This window comes from Rattus rattus, chromosome 5, assembly GCF_011064425.1.
Source record: "Rattus rattus isolate New Zealand chromosome 5, Rrattus_CSIRO_v1, whole genome shotgun sequence".
NCBI classification, from domain to species: Eukaryota; Metazoa; Chordata; class Mammalia; order Rodentia; family Muridae; genus Rattus; species Rattus rattus.
In genome coordinates this window covers 9,052,118-9,075,877 of record NC_046158.1, presented here as the reverse complement: position 1 = coordinate 9,075,877, position 23,760 = coordinate 9,052,118, and the positions used below count along the sequence as shown (strand labels likewise).

The 23,760-nt window shown below is 51.0% G+C and overlaps 1 long non-coding RNA gene across 1 annotated transcript; it reads left to right on the top strand.

Moving 5' to 3' along the window:
• The first annotated feature begins 5,978 nt into the window (after positions 1 to 5,978).
• On the top strand, positions 5,979 to 11,081 carry LOC116900069. Its single transcript, XR_004387914.1, has 4 exons — positions 5,979 to 6,199; positions 7,327 to 7,441; positions 10,203 to 10,345; positions 10,580 to 11,081. It is a non-coding gene; the product is annotated as an uncharacterized LOC116900069 (long non-coding RNA).
• Positions 11,082 to 23,760: the final 12,679 nt, after the last annotated feature.

Sequence of the window (23,760 nt, the reverse complement as noted above, 5' to 3'; positions counted from 1 at the left end):
CATGTCATCTCTGCTCCCTGCTGGCTGCCTTATCATGCTTTGTAGTGGCGAGGGGGCTGCTGGATCCCTACCTTGCTCCTCTCCCTTGGGATACTTCAGGAGAGGATTCGCCTAGCCTATGAGTTCTGAATACCGCCCAGCCTACGGTTAGCCAAAGGATCAGCTCCACCAGAGACCCCACCCCTACCTTCGCTGTGGGAGCTGAAGGGGTGGACACCCTGGCTGCCCTGGCATTGGCTGGCTCCGCTGCAAGTTCTACTGATACACATTTCCCAGATGGTTCTCCTGGCTATGCTGCCTCCTGCTGTAGCCAGGAGGTGGGTGTACCTCCCAAGGCCACCCCCAATGGACTGGGCAGGGGGCCAGGGACTTGGCTGTTCCATCCACCAGGCTCTCTCCAGCCACTCTAAGGACAGAGTCCACCCCTGGCTCTGAGAAACGTCTGTGTTGCATGAGGAGGCATAGGCCGATGTGGGCATCAGCCAGGGCCAGTCAGGTCAGGTTGGCACCAGACTGGCAGAGCTCTGACACTTTTCTGTCCCCTTTGCATTTTAGGGTGCTGTCTCATAAGGTTCAGCTACCTGCTGGTCAAGTGTTGGCTGGGTGACTACTATGGACTCAGTCCTGTTCTAGTCTTTACTTTAATGGCTGCAGCCTTCTTCTTTCAGACTTTTCCTGCACCTCCACTCCACAGACCGTCCCTGTCTTCACACCCTAGATTGGTTCTATGCCTCGCTGTGCTCCCTCTACTGTGTTGTGTCTCTCTCCCTGTCTGGAACACTAGGAGGTCCTGCTTTTTGCCTGTCCTAGGGCAGAGGCTGTCCTGTGCTGATGTCCTCAGTGCCTAGCCATATCCTTAAGTCGTTGCATAGACAGGTGACTGCAGCCTCTATGTAGGATGACTCAGAGTAAAGCTTGTCTCCCCTGCAGGATGGGTACAGGCAGAGGACAAGCTGAGGACAGCTCTTGTCACTGACACAGAGGTGGGCCATGAGGATTGGTTCCTAGTGCCAGGCAGCTTGTCTGCCTCTAACCCAATCGCACACGGCCGTCTGCCCATTTCGCATAGCAAGGCAGCCTTGGAGGACATGCTCTGGGGTTGACATGGTCCAGGTGGCTGAGCTGGTGTGGGGGTGGATCTTTGTAGCACAGGGTAAGTCCCCAGTGGGGTGCCAAAGCTCTTGGCACCATCATTACAACTGAGATTGGTCCCAGATGAGCTGAGTCTGGCCCTGTGACAAGCGCTTGCCCCTGAGGGCTGCTCACCTGGTTTCTTCGGCTTCATGGTTCTTCAGACTCCTTGTCTTCAGTCACCAGGTCACTGTGCTCCTGACTCTAATTAGCTGTCAGGGGAGCAGGGTTCCTGGCACCCTTCCAACCCTAGGCTAGGGGCCCTGGAGCCTGGGCCAAAGACAATCTTAGCCTGTGCTCTGTAGAGCTGGTGTCCTGATTAGTCTATGTCATCCTGACCCAAGCTAGAGTCATCTGAAAGAAGGGGACCTCAATTGAGAAAATGCTTTCACAAGATCCAGCTATAAGGGATTTTCTTAATTGGTGATTGATGGGTGAGGACCAAGCCATTGTGAGTGGTGCCATCTTTGGACTGGTGGTTCTGGTTTCTATAAGAAAGCAGGCTGAGCAAATCTCAAAGAGCAAGCCAGCAAGCAGCACCCTTCCATGGCCTCTGCATCAGCTCCTGCCTCCAGGTTCCTGCCCTGCTTGAGTTCCTGCCCTGACTTCCTTCAGTGGTAAAAAATATGCAGAGGTGTGAGCTGAATAAACCCTTTCTCCCCCGAGTTGCTTTGGTCATGGTGTTTCATCACAGCAAGCGTGATCCTGACTTAGACAGCTAGGTTCCAGGGAGAGCTGTGTGGAGCTGTACCTGTGTGTATAAGCTCACATTTGCATGATCCTGACCCCCTGCACTCACATACAGCCATAGGCTGTATGTATGCACACAAGGGTATGTGTACAAATACCTCCTTGCCAGCCGACAAGTACACACATACACACACCTTCTCTTACACGGGCAGATGACACAATTATGCACAGGTGTGGCCACACTCTTCCCTCCACACAGGCAGAGCCCACCACTGCACACAGGTGTGTACATGCCCCTCCCCAAACAGACAGAGCTGTCTGGCGTGCACACACATGCACAGGGCAGTTCCGTTACAGCACAGCCCCCTCCTGCAGTCCAGCGTCTCCTTTTGCAACTCTTGCATTTCTAGCCCAGTCCTTTGTATAGGCAGAAGCTTTCAAAACACTTCAGGCTTGTTTACCAGGCTGTGCAAGAACATTTTGTCTCTTCTCCAGCTAGGTCTTCCACGAGGAGCAGGAACGTGCCCGACCCAGTACTGGGCCAGCTGTGCGTTTGCCAGTAGTGCCCCCGGCCTCTTAAAGGGCCAGCTGGGCACACCTCAGAAAAAGACAGTGGGGCTTGGACAGAGGCCAGCTGGCCAGCTCTTGCCATCGCAATGGCTCTTGGCTCCTCATACCAGGTCCCTTGTAAGATGAAGCATTAAAGGGCCAGCCTAGGAAGTAACCTGGGAGCTGTTCATGGGGGTGGGCTATGAAGGGGACTGCTGGCTACTTACCCTTACAGTGTCAGAGGTTAGAGTTCATGGGAAGTATGGACTGTGCCAGAGGCATATGCCAGTTCTGCCGTGCAGCCCCTTGAGTTGGTGGTAGACAGAATATCCCAGAGGATACTGTGCTATCCTGTCCATACCATCCTGGCACTTCAGCCCAGGTCCAGGGCTCTGCGTTTGCTGGGAAGGCTGACCACCCAGTAGAGCCAGGGTGCTGCCAGAGTTCCCTTCGGCTGGTGTTTTTGGGCAGAGGCCTTCGCCTTGCTTCTGACCTCTTCCTGAGCTGCACCCTCTGCCTAGCAGCCCCTCCTGGTTTCAGCCATGATAGGAACTGTTCTTGGATCTGCAATGCCCTCTGTGGCCAGGCTGATGGTGAGTGTCCCCAACCTTTTCTTTTTCCCTCCACAACCAGTTCTCCCCAGCCTGCCATCTGCCTAGCTCATGGCTTCAGGGTACCCCTGCCCCCCTTGACCCTGGACATGAAGTAAGCAAAGGGTGGGACCACCCCAGTCCTCTGAGCTTGGGGTATGCGAGGAACACGGAAGGGAGATAGAAAAGCAAAGCCAGCCCCAGAGGTCAAGGTTGAGTAAGGAAGCATGCGCATCGACTCTGTGCTTGGTAGTAAGAAGAATCCCCAAAGAGAGTCTTCCTATTGAGAGAAGTCTTTTACCGCTGTGTGAGAGAGGGTCCTGAACCCAGGCTGGCAGGGGCAGGGTAAAATGCAACTGAGGCTTCTGTGAAAAGTCTTGCCTAAAGTGTCCATGTGAGGGGCCCACTGAGGACCCATAGTTCTGAGAAGGAGGGTATGGGGCACCACAGTGGCAGAGGGAGGATCAGAGACTGTAACAGATTGGAGGCACTAACATTGGATGACACTAAGGTCCCTGAAGCCTCAGAGCCTGGGGGTGTGCTGTGGGTGCTCTAAGGGCTTGGACCTGGATGTCTGAGCAGATTGAAGCTTTCCCTGTGGCTTTGCTGGGCACTATGGGAACCCTGAATAACCATTCCCCAAGATGCACACTCTAAAGGTGGGCAGTGCCTGCTCAGAGGCCATGGAACCAGTGCCAGAGTCCCACAGCCCAGTGGTGCTTCAACGGGTCAAGGGTGCTCAGTGGCCATTTCTCTGCCTCAGCCTCTGGGAAGGGGAGGCTCTTGCCTTCATTACAGACCGCTGGGTCCTACCTAACCCTGCTTCTGGATTATGGAGGTGCTTCCAAGTCTCTGTCCCCTTCTGAGAAGGCAGGGGAGAGAGAGTGTGAGCTCACAAGTTATGCAATTAGGGGAGGCTGGTTTGACTCCTTCCTCAAAGTCGGTTGGTATTGGGGTGGTGACTGGGCTCTATATCTTCACGGCCACGGCTATGGAAGGTGCTTTGGTGCCCCACTTGAGAACAGGGCCTAACCTGTCTAAGAGCCTCCATCAATTCCTCACCTGCTGCCACAGCCTCTCCACAGGCCTGACTGGCCTGACGGGTTGTAGGGAGACTTAGTCCTCTGACAGGAATGCAAAGCAGTTGGTGGGTGCTGGTGTCCTAACATCCTCCTGATCAGTTCCTACTTGGATGCAAGGTTTAGACACCAGACTGGTCTGTAGCCAAACTTGGGAACAGGGAGGCCATGCCACCCCACACAGGAGGCCCCAGTGAGCTGAAAGGGAGGCTCTGGGATCATCAAGACTGACACAATATAGGGAAAGCCAGTGGGCTAAACCGCAGGAATCCCCTCGCCAGGCCGCGTGTAGTGGACAGGCATTCTCAGGAATAGCCTGCACTCTCCAAATGCTGGAGGAGGTGGGTGGGGTGACCCGAGGAGGATCAGGGCTCTTGTGGCCTGGGGCTTTTGAGCCTTGGAGTTTGCCCCAGCTCTGCACACTCGTTCACTCTCACGAACTCCATCCTCTTTGTAACAGGCTGTCTCTGTTTTGCCACCATCCATATGCCTGGTCCATTTTTTTTTTTTTTGCTCTGGGACAAAGGATCCAGGAAATCACAGGAGGCTCAGGAGGTGCCCTCTGGCTCTAATCCCTGCCTGTAACACCGCAGCCCACCCTGGCAGTTGAATCATGGACTCTGCCCTGGTGTGTCTGGCTTGTCTCGCTTTCTGCCACTCAGCCTTGTGCCCCCCGCCCCATGTCATATAGATGCAGGATGGTCTTAGGGACTAGAGGCCCCTTCTTTTCCCATCCAGGGGCTCAGGCCTGCCAAAAAAGCAGTGTTTCTTGCCCCTTTTCTCTCTACCACTTTCAGCTCTGATGTTCAGAATCTTTCATCTGGCCAAGCTGGCCTTGGCTCCATCATGCCCATCTCACACACACACACACACACACACCCTCCACACACACACACACACACACACACACACACACACACACACACACACAGAGAGAGAGAGAGAGAGAGAGAGCATCAGTCGCCTTCCCTTCATCCCGTGGTCCTGTGGCTCCTCCAAAGACAGCTACAACTCTCAGGTTCCCCACAGGCTAGAAAAGCTCTGGACATCCGAGACCCTCCCTTTTGCTTCCTTAGCTGAAGCTGAGCTGCTGTAGCCTCTGGTTTTACATGATCCTTCCAGGGCTCTATCTGCGTTCTCTGGCCTCTTACCAACCTTCAGCACGGGCCAGCTCTCTCTGGCCCCCCTACCTCGCCTGTCCAGCCTAAGAACAGGTCAGTGCTTGAACCCCTGTCTCGGAGCCTTCAGTGCTCATTCTTCATGGTAGAAGCTGGGGATATGGTAGGAGGTGGAGTGCTCACCCCACATGTACCAGACCCTGGGGTTTGACGTCCGGGTCCACATAAACCCAAATGGTGGCGTGTGTCTGTAATGCCAGCTCTGGGAGGAAGAAACAAGAGAGTAAGTTCAAGGTCACCCCTGGTTACACAGCAAATTTGAGATCAACCCGGGCTTCAGGAGACCCTGTCTCAAAAAAGGTCACATTTGACTTCATGGTGTAATTCTGGCATGAGGATCTTTGGGGACGGACCTGAACACCCCCCTCTCCTGCCCACACGCCCCTGCCGAGGACGGGGCTGATGATCTGGCCATGGTCCTAGACGCAGCATAGTGTAGACGTAGGTCAGCCATGAGCTTTGAGTCAGTGGCTTTGGGAACTTACACGTACGGTCTCTTGTTCCACGGGAATGGAAACAGGTTTCCAGGTTGACTGACATATGTGTGTACTAGGACACCACTGACAACTGTCATTATGGTTCTAACTTCTGGATAGAGGAACCGGTAACTGTCTCTCTGTCCATAGGAGGGAGGGAGAGATGGGCATGCAAAGTGTCTGCCTCTGCTTCCCCAAGGGAAGAGTTTGGGCTCCTGGTAGCCTGGGAGGGACAAGAGCTTGCATGGGAAGGGGGTGGGGTAGAGTGGGGGGTGAGGATGATGAGGCCACTCCTCCCCCAACAATCTTTACTCCAGTACTGCTCAGAGGCCCTCTTGCTGCCGCCTGACCCAGGCCTCTCTCTATAGCTGTCCAGGCACCTTCCTAGGACACAGGCCCTGAGTAGAGGCCAAGCTACAGATCTAGGAAGTGAGTTTCTTTTGGAGCCTGGAGGAAACTGGAGAATGAAAGGAACCCCCCGTCTGGGGATCCCTGGGAGGAATGAGGTAACTTTCAAGGCAAGGGGCGTTCAAAAGCTCTTCAGGTCTGGCTTGCCCTGAGAGTGCTGGCTACCTGGAGGACAGTCTGGGGGATAGCAGTAAAACACTGACTCCTTTGCACAGCCCATGTACCTACCCTGCCCTTCTCAGCTTCCTTGGATCACCCACCTCTGATTGTGCCTCTTCTAGTCCCCCCTCCCCATGACCTTATAGCATCAGAGGACAGGTTCTGGGCAGTCTTCCTCACCTCTCCACACCCCTAGGGAATGTGAGGCTCCTATATTTTGCAGGCACCCTCCTCATCCCTCTTCTCTGGCCTACTTGCTCCAGGAGAACCTTGGTTACCGAGGCCATGAGCCCTAGAATGCTTAGCTCTGTGCCTACCCTGCTCCTGTGTTCCCGTTTCCTGCCTGCTCAGTCCACTCTGCCTTCCCTACAAGGTCCAGCTAGGTGTCGTGGCCCGGAATCCCCCCAGTTCCATCCTTAGAGGGGTGGCCTTCCCTTCTTCAGGCACAGGCCTGAGATCCAGCATTTGCCCCTCCGCTGCATTGTGACCGCTTAAGTCTGGGCCCTAGCAGGTCTGTGGTCATAGAACCCTTGGGGCTGGTCGTCATGCCTGGCACTGTGACTGCTGTGGCCAGGATGGGTGCCCGTCTTTCCAGTGTCTGGGGATTACACTGTGCCTGTTCAATGGCCTTTTCAGGCCTGTTTGTTTCTGTTCCTATGGCAGTGCCATGGGTGGGGTGCTCCCTGGCAGCCTTGGCTCCCCACTCCTGAGTTGTAACTTTCCTCTCTGGGGCCCTCTTTTCATTGCTCTACCACCCTCTTTAGTGCATAGGCTTGGGCTGGAGTCAGGGGCTGCCTAAGTTCCCCAAGGAAACAGTGCAAGCTCTGTTCTTTCCTTTATCACACATCCTGGCTGACAGCCCAGGTCTCCCCAGCATCATGCTGCCCCTGCCTGCTCTCTGAAAGCCCCCTTCAAGCACTTGACTAAGGCCCCGTCACACAGCAAGATCTATAACCCAGAAGTTGACTAGGGCACTGGAAACACTCTTTCCCCAAGATAGTTTTGTCAACTCGACACACTCTAGAATCGACTGGGACATGAGTCTCACTGAGGGATTTTTTTCCAGATCAGATTGACCTGTTGCTGCTGTTGGGAGATTATCGTAATTAAATGAACTGAGGTTGGAAGACCTGCCTACTGTGGGTGGCAACATTCCTTAGAGCATGCAGGATTTAATCATGGTTTGTTACTCTTGATCATTCTGGATGCATTGTGACCAGTTCTTTCAAGCTCCTGAGGCTGTGCCTTCCCTGCTATGATGGACTGTAACTTGGAATTGTGTGCTAAAGCAAACCCTTTCTCCCTTAAGTTGCTTTTGACAGGGTATTTTACTATAGCGATGGAAATGAATAAAATCAAGATCTCTCTCTCTCTCTCTCTCTCTCTCTCTCTCTCTCTCTCTCTCACACACACACACACACACACACACACACACACACACAGTCCTTGTCTGAAGCTCTGAAGCTTCCCATGAAGTTTGCATAGAAGTGTAGTAGGACCAGCGACCATAGTCTAAAAACTGGGCAGCCATCTTGGCCTGGTTCAAGAAGGCTGTGAGCTTTCTAGCTGGCTTTGGCTCCTCCCCCTGGGAAGGCAATGGATGTGAGAGCAGATGCCAGAAGGTCTGAGGGGACATCTTTGTGGTACCAATAGCTTTGAGCTCGTTTGTCCTCTGAGGCACCGGGTGCCTGTGATGGGGGAGTCGGGGTGTGTAGTCATTGGGTTGAAGCCGTTAAGGACAAAGGATCCTTGTGACCTTTTGAATAGTTTAATGTATCCCAACCTTGAGGCTGGTTTCATTTTTAGACCTTGGGTAATGAGGTTACTGTGGCCATTGGATAGACAGGTAAGGTAGGACCAGGGAGGCAGGACAGAGACAAGATCAGATGCCCCAGCAGACACAGGAGCGGGCTCAGGCTCTGGGGCTGAGTCACTTTCCAGCACCTTCAGCCAACTTGGCTGCACACTTCCTGGCTGTGGCTTTGCCCAGAGGCTGTCAGATGTCCAGAACATACTCAGGGCCTGGGGGTCCCCCCAGAGCTCTGACTGGGAACTGGACTTGGCGCCTGTGTTCTTTTTCCTCAGCACATTTCTCCTGAATTTTCACACCCATGAGAGATGGCAGCGGGGAGTGTTTCTCTCCCCTCCCCTTCCCCTTTTCCCCCCTTCCCTTCCCTTCCCTTCCTTCCCTTCCCTTCCCCCTTCCTTCCCTTCCCTCCCTCCCTTCCTTCCTTCCTTCCCTCCTTCCCTCCTTCCTCCCTTCCTTCCTTCCCTCCTTCCCTTCCCTTCCTTCCTTCCTTCCCTTCCTTCCTTCTTTCTTCTCTTTGAGGCAGGGTCTCCAGGGATTTCAGGCTGACTTATCACTATGCAGCTGAGGATGGCCTGGGACTTCTGATCCTCTTACCTCCATGTCCTGAGTGCTGGGATCACAGGCCTGTATCAGTATACTCAGCATATGCAGTACTGGAGGTGGAACCCAGGCTTTAGCATGTTGGACGGATGAACACTCTCCCAACTGAGACACTTCCCCGGCTTTCTTCAGCTTTTTTAACTGATCACAGAGCTCAATGATGGGCTAGCATCCCAGGCTTGATGGGCCTCCCAAGTCTTTCCAGAAGGCAGGAAGTTAAACACCACATCAGAAGAAGCCAAGGGAACTTCCTAGACCTTAGTTTTCCTGCTCTATTCACCTCGGGGTCTCCTGAACTTGGCAGTGGAAGGAGGTGGGTATTTGTGCCATGGGCACTTCTGCTGTGCCCATTCTAAGAGGGTAAACAGGAATCCCACTCTGGTTTCTGCCTCTGCTGGTATCAGATTAGGAGGAACTGGTTAGATGAAGCCACTGCTCGGAACGCACAGCCAGCAGAGCTGCCTCTGGCAGGCCAGTACATTCTCATCCGGGCCTGATTAGAGCCCCAGGGGAGGGGTTCAGCCTTCTCTGGATCTGTGTGTGTGTTGGGCTGTTCCCTCTCTCCCAGGACTCGCAGGCCAATCTGCCGTGGCTTTGACCCTCAGGTATGTAGTCGAGGCTATGCTGAGACTTCCTGCTCTCTTCTTTGCAGACAGCCTGGAGGTAGAGGGACTAAAACAGGAAGGACCCTGCCCTCTCCCAGCCATGGGCCCCAGGCAACAGCTTCTCTTGCCTCCTTTCCTAAAACAGTGCTTCTCAGCCTTCGTAATGCTGATACCCTTTAATACAGTCCCTCCTGTTGTGGAGACCCCTAACCGTAAAAAATTATTTTTGTTGCTATTTCATAACTGTAATTGTGCTACTGGTATGAATCATAATGTAAATATTTGGTATGCAACTCCTGTGACAGAGTTGTTTGCGGTCTCCCAGGGGGTCCCAGCCCACAGTTTGGGAACCACTGCCTTAAAACAAAGTGGGGAGAAAACAGAGTCTGTGTGTAAGCTGGGCCCCTTCACGGGGCAGGCTACTGTCCATCACCTAAAGTTATTTAGTGTCCCTTCCTATGTTGAGGGTATGTGCAGCCATCCATGGTTATGATGGATGCCTCAGACCAGCATCTCTCTCCACGGATGTGTCTGGTGTTTTTGTTTTTGCTTTTAACTTTTCATCTATTCTTTGTGAGTTCCACATCAGGGATCCCAGTCCCTTTCATCTCCCCCTCCCCTCGTGTCCACCCTTTGACTTTCAACTCTTCCCCTCTCCCCAAATAAAACATAAACACGCACGTGCATGAACACACACACACACACACACACACACACACACACACACACACACACTCGCTCACAAACAAACAAAAACAAACCATAGTAAACATCTCACCATGGAACCTATTCTATGTCACAGTGTGCCCCACAGGATATCCCTCCATCCACACATCTCCACTTGCAAATGTTCACTGAGGCAATGAGTCATTGGTCTGGTTGGAAATCTCTGGCTCCAGTGACATCATCAATATTGGATCCTCACAGGGACTCCTCCCGGTTATCCTGTTGTTGCTCTGGGACATGCTTGGTTTTAAGACAAGGACACTGTCTGTTTAAGTATCTGTGGCTTTTCATGTGCTGTTTGGAAGCAGAGTGCTTGGCAAGGCTGTGAAGGTTGCTTTGGCTGGGTAAGCCATTGGCGGGGGTTGACTCAGGTTCCTGTGGGCTCTCTCAGGGTGGGCAGAGCCTGGAGCCAGTGGAGAGAGGGAGGGATTCCCCAGGGGAATGTGGCAAAGCAGCAGGGTGTGATTCCCACAGCGTCCTCTTCCGAGATGTTATCTAGGTCCTACTATGTGGAGGAACACGGGTTAGGTACTCACTGTGTGCTTGGCACGAACTGACTTGGTGGTTCGGAAATGCAGGCCCTGGCTAACACAGTGATGTACTCTCCTGATGTGACGGGACAAGAAGGAGCTGTCACCTCTTTGGTCCTCTTCCCATCACTCTGGGTTAGCCAGAGATGTGCCAAATGAAGCCCAACTGAGGATGTTCTACAAAACATCTGGCTCAAAGTGGTCAAGGTCACCAATGGGAAGTCTGTGAAACTTCACAGCCAAGGGGAGCCCACAGGATCGGAGAGTGAACTGAGCCAAGGCAGGAAGTGACACTTATAAAAGAGTAATGCCGTCTGAATCCAGTTCAGGCTTCAGCTCCTGACCACACTGATGGGTTGTTGGGACAAATGAGCCATGAGAACACAAGGACTGACAGTCTGGATCAGTGGTCTTCAACCCGTGGCTCGAGACCCCACCAGAAACCCTGTGTATCAGACATTTGCGCTATCATTCACAGCGGTAGCAAAACTACAACTATGATATAGCAACAACAGCAGTTCTATGGTTGGGGGATCACGGCAACACGAGGAACTGCGTTGAAGGACCACAGCATTGGGCAGGTTGAGAACCATTGCTCTGGATGGAGGTGGTTGGGAAAAGAGGATCTGTCTGTAGTATTTTTCTGTATTTTGATATAATCTTAAACAATTCGATAATAGTACGTTTATGAGGAAAAAAAAGGGTTTACTGGGATGGGATGATTAAATTTCATCACCAGGGAGGTTGGATTGCAAAACACCTATGGCGTGGGTAGGGCACACGTCTGTGAACATTTCCACACTGGATTAGCTGAAAAGGGAAGGCTGTCCCCGCATGTGGGTGAGACCTTCCCAGCCACTGGAATCAATCCTGGGATAAATGAAGTGGGAAAAGGAGAAATCTAGGAGGCTGGAGAGATGGCTCAAAGGTTAAGAGAGCTTCTTCCTCTCCCAGACGAGCACAGTTCAGTTTCCAGCTCCATGTGTTGACTCAGGACTATCTCCAACTTCAGCTCCAGGATTCACAGGAGCTTACACAGACAAAGACACATATGAAAGTTAAAAACACACTCCAAGGAAAGGGAGGGAGCTGAAAGGTCTGCCGTGGCTGGGGCTTCCAGAAGGGCTCTGAGCAGGATCATTAGAGACCAAGGAGCATTTTAAAGAAGACTTCTCAATGCTACAAACAGACACACAGACAGTCTCAGGGGCAACAACATGGTGGGGGATCCAAGGAGAGTCAGGTTCCAACGCTAGGGACAGACAGAATGGTGGGGCCTCCTAGGAGATGAACCAGAGGCACGGAGCAGAAGTAGATGGTCTTCTTACACCTCTGTGAGGATGGGGGAGGTTTCCTGGCCCATAGCCAGGTTCTCTGATTCTCAGTAGAGAGCCTGTGTGAAAGGAGACAGGCTGCTGCAGGCAGATATTGTGGCCGGAGAGGCTGGATTCTATCATTGCATCCGTACAAAAGCCAGCTAAGAGCCACAGTTCATCGCCCTGCCTCCTGATGTGCCCAGATGTGAGCAGGCAGCTTCTGGATCCTGCTGCTGGACCTCACCCACTGTGATGGAGGCAAAATAAACCTTTCCACCCTCCAGTTGTCTCCTGCGTGTTTTATCATCAAGATATAAAAGTGAACTAGCACACATGCCCAGGTACAGTTTTGGGTCTTCCTTTCACACTTGTCATCTATAATCAGAAAGGGGCCCTCACAGGGAGAGAAAAGTCTGCGTTGACCCAAGGGAATGGAGGCCGGAGGGCCTCTGAGGATCCCATTGAGATGTTTCCCCTTGATTCTCAAAGACACCATAGTCTGTTTTCTGAAAGTTCTGTCTTCTAGAGGAAGCTTGCAACCAAGAAGGGCATCTTCGTCTTCTTGGATGTGTCTCAGATGATCTGGTAATAAGTGTGAGGAGAGTCACAGGCAAGGGGGCTTAGGGTGTTGCAGTGGCCCGGGAATAAGGGCAGCTTGCTGGAAATGAATCACAGAGCACACATGAGTCTCCCCCAGCAGAGAGGAGCTAGGGAAAGACCCCCTTCCTCCACCTTTCCAACTTCCACTCTGACCAGGGCCTTGTGCTGGCAGAATGGAACTGGGACCTGAAGTGGGACCCCATGATATCCAAGCAGAATGGGGGAAAGGCACAGACAGATACGAGATCATGCAGGCATGCTCAGCCACCTGTGTCCTCTTCCGGCAGAGGTCGACATCAAGGCTAAGACAAAGTCACACAGCCAGTTGGAGATGGGCCTGAGATTTTAGCCTAGTGATCATACCTCTCCTGTGGCCTAGAGAATCTGATTGCTTTGTTCCTTTTGGTCAAAGACCTCTTTGAGAATCCAATGAAAGCCACGGATCTTCCTGCAAAAACAAGCAGATGAATGCAGCCATTCCCCTGCATCGGTGGAGTGAGGAGGACTCAGGTGACCACGAATCAGACGGATCTGAAAAGAGTGCATGAGGGCTGACCATGCACAGACTTGATTTTGTGTTCGCATTTCCTAAACAGCACAGCCCAGCAGCCACACTGCACCCAGCTGTCTTGGCATTAGGTGTGACCTCGACTTGATTTAGACTATACGTGGGTTGTGGCTGCAGAGCTGGCTCAGCTCTTAGGAGTGCGTGCTTCTCCTGCGGAGGATCAGAGTCTGGCCCCCAGCACCCACGCTGCTTGGCTCACAGCCTCTTGTACTCTAACTCCGCAGTGTCTACCACCCTCTTCTGGACTCTGAGTGAAGTGTACTCGCGTGTGCACACGCACACACAGACATACATTCATACACATAACCTAAGGGAATAAAAGGAGAGATGACTCAACGGTGAGAGTTCTCTCTGCGATTGCACAGAATGCGGGTTTGGTTCCTAACACCCACATGACGGCTCACAACTGTCTGTATCAATCAGCCCCCAATCAGGGGATTGGACATCTTCCTTTAGCCTCTGTGTACACCAAGTACTTATGTGGTACACATAGACACACTCAGGCAAACACTTAGACATATAAAACAAACCTTGAAAAAAACTTGTTAGTCGGTGGTGACACACAACTTTAATCTCGGCAGGTGGATCTCTGAGTTCTGAGGTTTGCAGAGCAAGTTCCAGGATAGCCAGGGCTACACAGAGAAACTCTGATTAAAAAAATTTTTTTTATTAAAAATACTAGTCAAAAATAATATAAAAGATATGCTTGGGGATTTAGCTCAGGGGTAGGGCGCTTGCCTAGCAAGCGCAAGGCCCTGGGTTCGGGCCCCAGCTCCGAAAAAAAGAAAGAGAAAAAAAAAAAAAAAGATATGCTAGATACAATACAACATGACACCAGTCAGTGACCATTGCTCCCAGTGGTGATGGGGAAGCTTTCAGACCCAAGATGCGAAGCTACCATTCCAAACTAGACATAGAGGGAGAGGAAAGACATCACATGTAGTGGTCCAAGCCTTTAATTCTATCACTTGGGAGGCAGAGGTAGGTGGGTACCTGTGAGTTTCAGGATAGCTGGAACTATATAGTCCTGTAACAAACAAGTAAACAAGATATCACCTGGGATGAATTTCATGGGGCTGTGTCATGATTTGAATATGGCGCCCTCCCCATTCCCACCCCTTCCCACCCCCACCCCACCCCCCACCTCCAGCCTCCTACCCATCCCTACCCCTCCCCCACCACCATACTCCCCACTCTCCCAACCTCCACACCCCACCCCTTGATCCCTCCACCCATGCTCCTACCCTCCACCTCCACCCCTACCCCCACCCATCCCCACCACACCCCACAGTCTCCTATCCCCCATACCACCAGCCCCTGACCCCAATCCTCCTCCCTACTCCCACCCTCCACTGTCCTCCCCACCCCCGTTCCACCACTCACCTACCCTCCCCACCACGGTTGTGTGTTTGGACATTAGTTCCTGGTTGGTGGTGCTGTTTGGAAAGATGATAACATCTTAGGGGTGAAACCTTGCTGGAAGAAGTGAGTCACTGAGGGCGGGCCTTGAAGTTTGATAGTTTGGCCTCACTTCCTGTACAGTCTCTGCTTTCTGACTGCTGATACCGCCTGTCCATGGTGGTCCTGAAGCAGCTGTAGAGGGCAGGGAACCTTACAAGGGGAGCACACATTGCCTTGTCAGAAGGATAATTACGCTCCCCATCTCTTTGCCATGGTGTTAGGTGATTCTGACTCTCGGCAGAATGATCCTCCGCTAGCTGGGGGCCAGCACAACTCCATTAACTCTTTTATTTTGGGTAGCCTGGAGCGTTAGGTCTCCATGATAGTCCCTTGACAAAAACATTTCTTGGGCTGGAGAGATGGCTCAGTGGTTAAGAGCACAGACTGTTAGGTTCAATTCTCCATGATGAGATCTGGTGCCCTCTTCTGGCCTGTCCCTCTAAAATAAATAAATCTTAAAAAAAAAAAAAAAAAAAAAAAACATTTCTTTCTTTTTTTTGAAAATTTAAAATTTATTCTTCTCCCATATAATACAGTCCCTCTTCTTTCATCCTTCCCACCTTCTCCCTTCCCTTCCTCCCTCTATCCACTGTTCCTCTGTTTCCCTTCAGAAAAGAGGGGGGTCTCCCAGTGGTATCAATGGAACATCCAAAAGAATTTCTTAATAGGCTTCGACAGAGCCCTGGTGGGGTTACTGTAACTGGACCCCCTTGAACTGTGAGCCTTCCTTTCTTAACTTGCTTCGGTCAGGTATTTTGTCAAAGCAACAAGGAGAGTAACTAACTCAGGTTAAAACTGAGTTTTAGATCGACTGGGATAGCCCAAAGGGAACAAGAGAAATCCTGACAAGGAAAGTGAACATTCCCCTTGAACAGGAAGCTAGGCCAGCCTATGAAAGCTGCTGTTTTACCAGAAGTCACACAAGGTATTGTGTACATACACACACACACACACACACACACACACACACACACACACACACACACACAAAGCATAGTTTAGGACTCACTGTGCTCTGTGCTGGAATGCTTCAGGGGATTCACCAGGAAACAGGTCCAGCTCTAACCAGACCTCAAAAAGTATTGCAAGATCGGCCGAGGGGAGGCTCAGGACCAAGGGAAGCAGCAGACAGCAGCAAACAGACCCACCAGCCTTGCAGCTGTGGGAGTTACCACACAGACCGTGATTTAGCAGAGCACTCCAGGAGATGCCTGCAATCGACAGCAAGCAGAAAGGTGAGAGTTGGTAAGTGTGAAACAAAGATCGGAACAGGCTTAGTAGCCGGCTAGAGGAGATTTTAGTGAGCGGGGAGGGGAGGAGCCGCACAGGCTATTGGGAGGCAGCTCTGGATGGGATGTGTAGAGAGGAATGGATTCCGGGGATTAACATGGTGACCAGCCAGGGCGGTCACAATGAGATGATGGACAAGAAGCACACACATTTTCTTTCACTATTTAGCCCTGGCTGGCCTGAATGTGCTACTTAGATGAGGATAGCTTTGGGCTTACAGAGATCGCCCTACCTCTGTCTCTTGGGTGCTAGCTTTTCTACAAGAGCAGCAAATGCTCTTAACCACTAAGCCATCTCCCCAGTCCCAAGAACGTAGTTTCTTTATTATTATTATTATTTTTTTTTTGGTTCTTTTTTTGGAGCTGGGGACCGAACCCAGGGCCTTGCGCTTCCTAGGCAAGCGCTCTACCACTGAGCTAAATCCCCAACCCCTCTTTATTATTATTTTAATTTTGTGTGTATGAACATTTTGCCTGCACATGTGTACAGACACTGCATCCAGTGGTGGGTACAATTGCTTGTGTATTTTAGAGTTTGGGTAGAAGTGAAATTATAAGGACGAGGAATTGGAGGACTACTGCTATCACCAGAGGATGGGAGACCAACTATGAAAGGCCAAGAAGGATTAAACTCAAACAGACCCATGTGAGACATACTGTGCTCAAAATGCAGCAAGCTAAAGACAGAGCATACTTAACATCATTATGGTGTGTGTGTGTGTGTGTGTGTGTGTGTGTGTGTGTGTGTGTGTAAACATGTGTGAGCAGTTGCCCATGGAAGTCAGAAGTGAGCATTTGGTCCTGTGTAGTTATACCCAGTGTGGGCGGTGGGTCTTAAACTCTGGTCCCCTGATAAAACAATAAGCACTCTTAACTGAGCCATCTCTTTAGCTCCCACAGCAAAGAAACTTGAGGGTGGCCAGGCTGTAGTGTCATACGTCTTTAATCCCAGCCTTCCAGGGGGCATACACAGAAGGATCTTTGAGTTTGAGGGCAGCCTGGTCTACAGAGTGAGTTCCCGGACAGCCAGGGCTACACAGAGAAACCCTGTCTTAAAAACCAAGAATCCTGAAAATGGTGAGAGAGGCTGGCAGATAGCTCAGCAGGGGAAGGTGCTGTCAAGCCTTATAGCCTGAGTTAAATCCCTGGGATCTATACAGTAGAAGGAGGGCGTCCTCCTCCATAAATTGTGCCTACCTTTTAGTATAAAATGCAAGAAAAATTAATTTATTTGTGCGTTTCTCTCCCCCCTTTTTCTCTGTCTCTCTGTCTCTGCTCTTCTCTCTGTCTCTCTCTATATATATTTGTGTGTTCGTGTGTTCGTGTGTGTGTGTGTGTGTGTGTGTGTGTGTGTGTGTGTGTGTCTGGGTGTCTGGGTGTTCTGACCGGAAGAAGGCAGATCACCTGGAGCTGGAGTTATAGGCCATTGTGAGCTGCCCTATCTGTCTGCTAGGAACCAGGCTTGGATCTTGTGGAACCACTGAGCCATCTCTCCAGCTCAAAAAAATTTTATTAAATGAAGAGAGAAGCAATAAGTCATATGCAAGGGACCCTCAGGACAGTTGACAGCAGGAGAAGCCATGAGTGTCTGAGGGTGGCTGACATCATCAAAGGCTGAAGACAAAGCCTGCCCAACAAGACCTTGGTGTCTAACAAAAGCTGTACCTCGAACACAGACAATGTACGGCCAGGCGTGGTGGTGGAGCTTCGTGAGCGCTAGGCCAGTTTAGACTACATAGTCAGACCCAGCCTCAAATAGCAAAGAAACAAAATAAAATTAAAGCAAAACAAAAATGAAAGATTTGAGAATTCCTTAGATAAGCAAAGATACGGGGGTTGGCTAGACGAATCAGCAGGTAAGAGAGCTCACATTCACTCCCAGAATCCAGTAAGAAGTTGGGTGCACCTAGAAACTTAGTTCTGTGGGGAAGAAGGCTTGCCAGGCTATCTAGTCAATATGAAACCTGACTCAGGATAAGAGGATAAGAGGGCAGGACACCATCTTTCTCCTCAGTCTTCAGGCACCCAGGCACTCTCTCTCTCTCATCTCTCTCTCTCTCTCTCTCTCTCTCTCATTTAAAAGGCAGTTCCATAAAGTTCAAGTTACAAGTCCAGGTTGTCTGGTTTCCAGCTTACAAAGGTGCGACTTGGGAGGTAGAGGCCGGCAGATACACTGGCAGAGTCTGTGAATGCTACTTCAATTAGCTTGGTGTCATTTGCAACTACATTGTTAGAAAATGTAAAATGTAGCCCCTAAGGCACCAGGAGAAAAGAACTAAAATATCTATAATAAAAGAAATTACAGTGAAACTCAAACAGTGTGCTGAATGTGCCTACTTCATGCAGAGTGTGCACACGAAGGATCTGAGGATAGACAACAAATGGTAAAATGTGATAGAAGTTTGCTCCTTTTTAATGAGTAATTGTATTCGTGCAAACAGATTAAACCTTCAATTAAAAGGCAGAGACTAGCAGAGAGATGCAGACGACATAGCTATACCCTGACTGTAAGACTGACTCATCTACAGCCACAGGTTCCAATAGGTTGAAGGTAAGAGAATGAAGAAGACATTTCTGCCGGGTGTGGTGGTGCACACCTGCAATGCCAGCACTCGGGAGTCTGAGGAAGAGGATCGCACAGTTCAGGCCATCCTGGGCTACCTAGCAAGTCTGAAGACTAAAGTGAGGGGGTGGGGCAGATATTTCTCGGGCGGGAGGGTGGGTCAGTGGTTAAGAGGACTCACTGCTTTGGTAGAAGAGCACGGTTTGGTTGCTAGTGCTCACCTGTTGGCTCACAACCGCCTGTAATTCAAGTTCCAGGAGCTCTGACAGATCTCGGATTTTACATGCCTGAGATCCGCATCCCTATACCTGGGCACTCAAACATGCAAATAAAGTAAAATAAACACATACTTTCAAAAGAGATGTTTAATGCAAAGATTCAACAGAGATACAGTGTAGCAATATTCAATCACTTAAAGCCGTCTTTGGACAAGGAAGGGAAATACGGAATAATAAGAGGGTTGATCCCAGAATGACTATCATAAACATGTATGCACCTGATAACAGAGTCCTAAAATAATAAGGCAAAGACAGAGAAGAAAGAGATAATGCGATTAGAGGAGAGGAAGCTTAAGTTGCCAATTTTCAATAGTGGTACAAGTGCCACAACTGAGAAAGAAGACTGAGGAGGAATAATAACTCCCACAATGCATCCTGCCCAGCAGAGGTTCTGCCCCACTCCCACAATGCATCCTGCCCAGCAGAGGTTCTGCCCCACTCCCACAATGCATCCTGCCCAGCAGAGGTTCTGCCCTAGTTTGCTTTCTACTGCTGTGGTAAAACAGTGACCAAAAGCCAGAGGAGGAAGAGACAAAAAGGGTTATTTGGCTAATTGTTCCTAGACACAGTCCATCAGTAGGGAAATCAGGATAGGAACTGAATCAGAGGCCATGGAGGGTGCTGCTTACTGGTTTGCTCAGCCTGCTTTCTTATAGCACCCAGGACCACCTGCACAGGAGTGGCACAGTCCACAGCGGATGGGTTCTCCTACATCAGACATTAATTAGAAAAATGCCCCACAGACTTTCCCATAAGTCATTCAGATAGGGGTATTTTCTCGGTGGACGCCATCTTGTATCAAGTCAACAAACTAACTAGCAGTTTGCTGCATCAGCAAGTGCTCACAATTCCTTCCCAGTACTTGGAACAGTGTCAGGACAGACACATGTTAGGGTGTAGACCAAGTCTCAATACTTTGAAAAAGACTGGAACCATACTGGTCCACTCTCTGATCTTAGTGGGATACACACATCTGTGGCTGTCTTAGAAGCCAATAGCCCTAAGGAATTTGGAAAACTCACCGATCTGCAGAAATGAAACACCCTCTCAAGCAACCAGTGGGGAATAAGAAAATGCTTTGGGGGGTTGGGGATTTAGCTCAGTGGTAGAGCGCTTGCCTAGCAAGCACAAGGCCCTGGGTTCGGTCCCCGGCTAAACAAAAAAAAAACCAAAAAAAAAAAAAAAAAAAAAAAAGAAAATGCTTTGAGGAGAATGGAAACAATGACAGGACATCCAATAATTTAAGAGATGCAGAAGAGGCAGTGCTCTGATGAACATTCAGCCCCGAGAAGGTTGCTGTGCAACCACGTGGACCTAAGTTCAAATCTCCAGTCCTCATGTAAAAAGCCAGTAGTGATTTCACACTCCTGTAACCCTAGTGCTACTGGGTAGGGCATGGAGACAGCAAGAAACTAGAAAAAGAACGAACTCTGTAACAAAGACACTGTCATGGTCATTTCACACGCATGGCCAGCAGCTTCAGGCTTTGCAAAGGACCGCCACGTGGAGGAGATCCAGCTATGTGATTCTATGGCAACACCGCTTAAAGCTGGGCCATCTTTCCTAGGACAGTATTAGGAACGGCTGTGCTCCGTAGGCACTGCCCTCAGCCCAGAAGCCAAGGAGGAAATGAGCATTTGTATCTCATTCTTCACAGCTCCTGGCTCTGTGGTCCAGGCACCGTGTCTTTACAGGGGATCCCGTACTTCAGGGTGACAACACAAGAGCTCCATTAAACATTAGCCCAAGCGGCCATCCTGGGAGGAGCCTCATCCAAAGGCATCCAGTGGCTGGTGGCACATTGCTGGGTAGAAAAGAATAGCTTTAGTACCAGGTGGCCCATGGTATCCCTTGCTGTGTGCTTGCCCAACTGTGATGTCAGCTGTGGCATTACTTTCCTTGTTGCTGGGACCAAATACCCAACAAAAGCAACTTAAGAAGGAACAGTTTATTTTGGCACAAGGTTTGAGAGTACAGTTCACCATAGTGGGAGGTCCCCGGAGTGGGTGGCTGTTGGATACATTGTGGCTGGAGCTCAGAGGGCTTTCTCCTTACTCATTTTAGGACGCCAGACCATTGGATGGTGTCACTCAAACCCAGGGTGGATTTTCCTCCTCAGTTAAACTCCTCTCTAGAAACACCCTAAAGACACGCTCAGAGGTGTGTGACTCTTACATGAGTCCAAGGCCCATCAAACTGATGATCACCTGTAGGTAAAGCAGTAACCACAGCTAGAGAAGTACATAGCGACTCAAAGCTCCCAATCTGAGGCAGGCAGGGTGTTGATGGGGCCAGTGGAGGGCGCTAGGCTAGGCTAGGAGCCCACCTAGGGAATGGAGGGTGGCCCCGGACAGCACTGCTACTGGCCTGGATGCCAACCATCTGAGCAGAACCTTAAAAGGCCGTGCATGAAGCATGAGCTCCCTGGGTAGGATCGATTGTGGGGAATCTGTGTCGCAGTCATCGGCTAAGCATGTGACTGTTTCAGAACACTTGTCCCAGCAAGAGAGGTGTCAGGAGAGATGAAGTCCTAGAGGTGTCTTTGCTGTCTGGACGTCTGCCAAGATCGTCTCCGCACAGGGCCACCTGCAAACGGATAACAGGTAACCAGCAGGAAATGAACAGACACCTCACCTGGGGACTTTACAAATGAGATTTTACAGTAAGTGTGGGCCTATCTGCTCTGCCGGGGGAGCTGTGAGGGTATTGTCACTTGAACCCCAGGGCATGTCACCGCTCCTATGAGAAGACTTCAGACTCTGACAGCCCTTGGCACTCTGAGGGGACAGGGCAGCCTCACTACGTGGATGCTGAACACAGTAGACTGATTGGCCACCTTGGAAAACTGGTTAACGTTATTTATAAAGTTGGAAATGCATGTTCCCAGAGGTCTGGCCTCCTACTGCCCAGTAATACGCAGACGTGATAGAGCTGTGGCCTAAATCTGCTAGAGGAGACAGAGACACCTTAGTGTCTCCTTAGCTGCAGTATGGAGGCTCGGAATTACACTTTTCCCACCACTAGTAGCACAAATGCGGAACTGAAAGCACCTGCCTAAGGGCCCTCAGACCACTATCGTGGGTGGCCGTGAGGGTTTGCCTCACCCCAGTGGGCTGGGGGTCAGTGCTATCCAAGCAAGCACACACATGTTACCCTGTGCATCTCTCCGTAGACACACTCTCATCTAAGTGCCAGCTGATGGAGAAGACTGGCCCTCTTACTAACCCTGTCTACTGACCTGGGTGGGGGAAGGCTGACTGAGTTGCGGGACTTTGGGGTGAGGGGTGGTGAACAGTGCTCTGGGGCAGTCGGAGGGTCCGAAACTGATGCCCGCTCAGCCTTTTATCTCACAGTCTGTTGTAGAACCCACCTCTTTCGGGGAGAGAGTCAAAGGCGCCTCTGAGGAAAGGAGCAGGGGGCAGGTGACCCCTTCTTGCCGCTCCCTGATACTGATCGTAGAATCATTAGGGGGTGTATGTCTGAGCCGAGGGAGGACCCCTAGCATCTTCCTCAGATGCTCTACTCCTTAATTAATGAATTTAAATGTTTCATTTTAGTTTTTTTTTCATGTGCATGAATGTTTTGTCTGCATGTATGTATGCACATCATGTCTGTGCCTGGGCCTGTGGGGGTTGGAAGAGGATGGATGGAAGAGGAAGAGGGTGTTACGGATGGATGTTAGTCTTTGTATAGGTGACTGGGAACGAACCCTGGTCCTTTGCAAGAGCAACAAGTGCTCTTAACCCCTGAGCCATTTCCCCAGTCCCTGGCATCCTTACTTTTAAATAAGCTGAGGTATTAAAGTAGAAGATTCTAGCTCCTAGGAGACACACGGTGTTCTTCATCTGAGTGTGGTTGGACAACACCTGCAGACCCACCCAGCCCACAGTGTCCCCTGCCAGGGAGCTGGAGGGCGCCCCAGCATTGTACTGGGCTGTTCCGTTTCCCACTCTGGCTTCTTATCCCAGGGACCCCTGACTATGGGTCTTGAAGGCCCACTGTTCTTCACTTGCCTGTCGGGCTCTCCTCACAGGTTCTGGGTCCTCAGGTTTAATAGCCACAGAGCTGGGGTAAGGACTGCTGTCAGGGTCCCTGTGGGTCATTCCTATGCCTGCTGATTCCCAGTCGCCGAGGCTGTGGGCCCAGCTTCAAGCCTTCCATGGCATCAATGAGACTACAGCGCTTAGGGAGGTTGGAGGGGATTATGTTTGCGCATTGGGTGGAAGAGAGTTTCTCTAACTTTAATTATAATTTAAGAGTAAGACCCGCCTCTTCTACTGTGTGTAATTACTTCTCTGCAGTCTCCCAGCCACCCCCTTACGCTGCCTTCTGCATGCTGTGAGCAATTAATTTGTAGGCTGGTAATTGGCTAAAACAATATTTAAAGTAATTTGGCCCAATGTCACTTTTAAGGGGGGGCTTGAGGATGTGACTCTGGGAAGACCCATTTCTCAGCCTCTGGTACCCTCAACTCCCAAATCCTTTGCTTTGTCAGATGCACAGGGCTTCCAGTGGGCCTAGGGCAGTGGAGACAGCAGGAGACCCACTGACCTTATCAGCAGGGGTCAGGGAATGCTCATTGGTTCCTTACTGTATCAGAGGGCAGGCATGAAGCAGGCTGGAAAACCAAGGTTGGAGCTGCTGAACTGAGATGATCTTCTTCTTCGTCGTCGTCGTCGTCGTCGTCGTCGTCGTCGTCGTCGTTGTCTTCTTCTTCTTCTTCTTCTTCTTCTTCTCCTCCTCCTCCTCCTCCTCCTCTTCCTCCTCCTCCTCCTCCTCTTCCTCCTCCTTCTTCTCCTCCTCCTTCTTCTCCTCCCCCTCCTCTTCCCCCTCCTCCTCCTCTTCCTCCTCTTCCTTTTTTTCCTCCTCCTCTTCCTTTTCCTCCTCCTCTTCCTCCTCCTTTCCTTCCTCTCCTCTCCTCCTCCTCCTCCTCCTCCTCCTCTTCCCCTCCTCTTCCCCTTTTCTCTTTTCTTCCTCCTCCTCCTCATCCCCTCCTCTTCCTCCTCCTTCCTCCTCCTCCTCCTCCCCCCCCTCCTCCTCCTCCTCCTCCTCCTCCCCCTCCTCCTCTCCCCTCCCTCTCCTTCCCCTCCTCCTCCTCCCCCCCCCCTCCTCCTCCTCCTCCTCCTCCTCCTCCTCTTCCTTCTTTTCTGTTAC